Source organism: Thalassophryne amazonica, chromosome 14, assembly GCF_902500255.1.
Source record: "Thalassophryne amazonica chromosome 14, fThaAma1.1, whole genome shotgun sequence".
Taxonomy (NCBI): Eukaryota; Metazoa; Chordata; class Actinopteri; order Batrachoidiformes; family Batrachoididae; genus Thalassophryne; species Thalassophryne amazonica.
In genome coordinates this window covers 8,094,218-8,097,735 of record NC_047116.1, presented here as the reverse complement: position 1 = coordinate 8,097,735, position 3,518 = coordinate 8,094,218, and positions in this window count along the sequence as shown.

Below are 3,518 nucleotides of genomic sequence, written 5' to 3'. Positions count from 1 at the left end.
TAATTGAATTGAATCCACATTATTATTGAATCACTGTGCCCATATGAGATCACTCCACTGCATGCCAGCCAGACAACGCCACCAGCGTATGACAGCATTGACATTTGATATGAATTAGTCCAAACTTTCACAGATGAGGTGGCTGCAGAATACCGACACTGTGTACAGTGACTGTAAATCAAGTTTGAAGAGATGCTGTCATTTGCACAGAAATTAAACAAATTGGACAAAATGTTGAAGGCCTTCTGGCTTGACATATTGCACAATCACAACAACATTAAATAATAATAATAATAATTAATAATAATAATTAATAATTACAAGAGATGCTATCAATTCATAAACATTTAATGAAAAAAGATTTCACATTTACCCTGTCGCACAGAGCTAAAGTGCTTCACGGAGCTCTCTGCTGCTCGCAGATACTTTGTGCGAGTTTTGAACAAACACTATATCCACCCAATATGAATGTGTTTTAAGCATTTTTTTTTAAACATTATGATCTAAACATAACATTAAATGACATGACATGTAACAGAAAATAAGGAAATTTGCCTAATATTTAACTTAAGTTGGCTCAAGTTGTGGTTCGTCAAAGTAAAAACATGCCAATTCTTAATTTTTTTTTTTTTTTTTTTTTTTAAATTCCTCTTTGCATCGGCCCCATTGATGTCTGAGGAAGTTCCACTATTTGGAGAAAACAGCCAATTAGTTCAGCCCCTGAAGGTCCATTAGCCCATATCAACCTTTTTGGGGAAAAAACATCTGTGAATATTGTTTAGAATTAAACATTCTTTGGTCTTTGAAAGGATGAACTTGAATTTTATGCTCTATTTCATTATATGACACTGGCGTAAAATGGCCCTAAAGCTGATGTTGATAATATTGTAATCTTATCCTTCATCATGAAATATTCTGAGGCAATATATCCTCCAGTAAAAATGATCTTAACAGGTCTAATGATTACTTCATCTTGGTTTTCCAGAATAAACTTTTTTTTTTTTGTGAAATTTCACTTCTCACTCATATAAATGACCATGATGTATTCTTTTAGCCAAATCAAATGTTATTGCAGATCACATAAATTATTTGTAATAATTGTTGGCACATTATTTCTTTTTGCTTCTCAGAACAACTCCAAACTGTTTTGAAATTTCTTTCATTTTGAGTCCATATATCAGTGGATTAAAGAGAGGATGATACACAATAACTTGTAAAAGTCATTATTAACGAACAGTTTTTGGAATATTTGATTCCACTCGAACAACAATGACATCATATATAGTCAAACATAAAAAGCTGATTAAAACCAGCAGGTGGGGTAAACAGGTCTCTGCAGCTTTTTTCCTCACGTCTGCACTACTTTGGTAACAGAATCCTTGCATATGTAAAAAGTATGAATAACACGGGGAAAATTGCAAAGATCAACAACCATGAAAGCTTCTGCTGCCATATGACATGCTGGCACAACCAAGCTACAAACAGAGCGATAATGATGTTTGTTTTTGTCACGATGGTGTGATATTGCAGAGGTTTACATATAGACACTACCTGTCATAAGCCATGGCTGCTAAGAGGAAAATTTCTGAACATCCTATAGAGTAAACAGAAAAAAAACTGAGACCAACAGCCTGAATATGAAATGATCTGTTTTCAGAAACAAAATCAATTAAAAGCTTTGGGTAGAGAACAGAACTAAAAAGAACTGAATTGAATAACAGAGCTGCAATGAAAATGTACATTGGCTCATGGAGGTTTTTGTGAATGCAGATCAGACACACAATCATAGAATTACAGCAGATTATTACAAAATACACTGTAAACATGATGAAATGAAGATATTTGTATTTGTACAATTCCACATGGCTGCCTAGAGTTATATATGTTACATTTAATTCCCATCCATTATTATTTGACATTGAACAGGTTAATGTAATGACAATATGAGCAGGAATGTGAACTCTTTTAAAATATCTTGTGGTGTCATCAGGACTGGATTATGTCCAATTCATTCATAGTTACCTGACATGAAATTTCACACCATTTCATCTGCAGAATTCTAAATATAATCTGTGTTGTGAAAGTGTAGGTACACGGACCCCACAACAGGGGGCGCAATGAACGGACAATGGAGAAAAGTAAAGAACAAGTTTTACTGTTATGAAAGAGCACAACTAATACAACAATTAATAATTTGGAGGGTGTAAGCCGAAATCTGCTGGTGTCGTGTGGGCAGGCTCGAAGGTAGGAGACGTCCGTCCTAGTCGAACCGGACCACCCAGATCTCCTCTGCCACCGAAACCCAGAAGTACTGGAACCGCCAAGTCCTGAATTCCCAGGTGGCCACTGCCTTCGCTCGTCGGATCCGGTACTGCTGGCGGGAAAGAGCACAAACACACAGGTAGGGATGCGACCGCACCCAGTAGATGGAGAGGGCGAAGCCGCCTCCACCTCTGTTACACAGAAGCAGGAAAGGTGGAGTACTTATCCGAGCAAGTTGCTTTCTGTAATCAGCTGTCCTGAAAAGGTTTAGCAAGGTTTATCAGAGTCTTTAGTATACGTTTGCAGAGAAGGATTACCTTAAACCAAGGCGATATCTCGGCACTGAGGTGGAGACGCCGTCCTACTGATATACCTCCGTGCTGAGTGGAACAGCTGTGTCCAGTGATGGGTGACAGCTGTCACCCAGGCTGCTCCCATAAGGTGGCAGCGCCCTCTGGTGCCTGGAGCCCGCACTCCAGGCAGGGCGCCCTCTGGTGGTGGTGGGCCAGCAGTACCTCCTCTTCAGCAGCCCACACAACAATCTGTGCATGTAAAGCTTTTATGAACCAGAATCATCCTCTGTGGATCCAATTAAGTCTTCACCAAGAGCAACAAACATGTAAACTTGTAAACAAATGTGGCCTGAAGTAATGACAGTGTTACGTACGGGTCACTGTGAACCATGAAATGGCAATGTCATTGCTTTCTTTACATCTTCCATTTACTCGCTCCACCCTCAATATACTATATGTAAAAACAAACAACCCCCCCACAAAATTAAAACGGAAAACAAATTTTCAAATCAATTTTAATATATAGCGCCAAATCACAACAACAGTTGCCCCAAGGCGCGTTATATTGTAAGGCAAAAGCCATACAATAATTACAGAAAAACCCCACGGTCAAAATGACCCCCTGTGAGCAAGCACTTGGCGACAGTGGGAAGGAAAAACTCTCTTTAACAGGAAGAAACCTCCAGCAGAACCAGGCTCAGGGAGGGGCAGTCTTCTGCTGGGACTGGTTGGGGCTGAGGGAGAGAACCAGGAAAAAGACCATGCTGTGAAGGACAGCAGAGATCAATCACTAATGATTAAATGCAGAGTGGTGCATACAGAGCAAAACAGAAACACTCAGTGCATCATGGGAACCCCCCAGCAGTCTAAGTCTATAGCAGCATAACTAAGGGATCATTCAGGGTCACCTGATCCGCCCTAACTATAAGCTTTAGCAAAAAGGAAAGTTTTAAGCCTAATCTT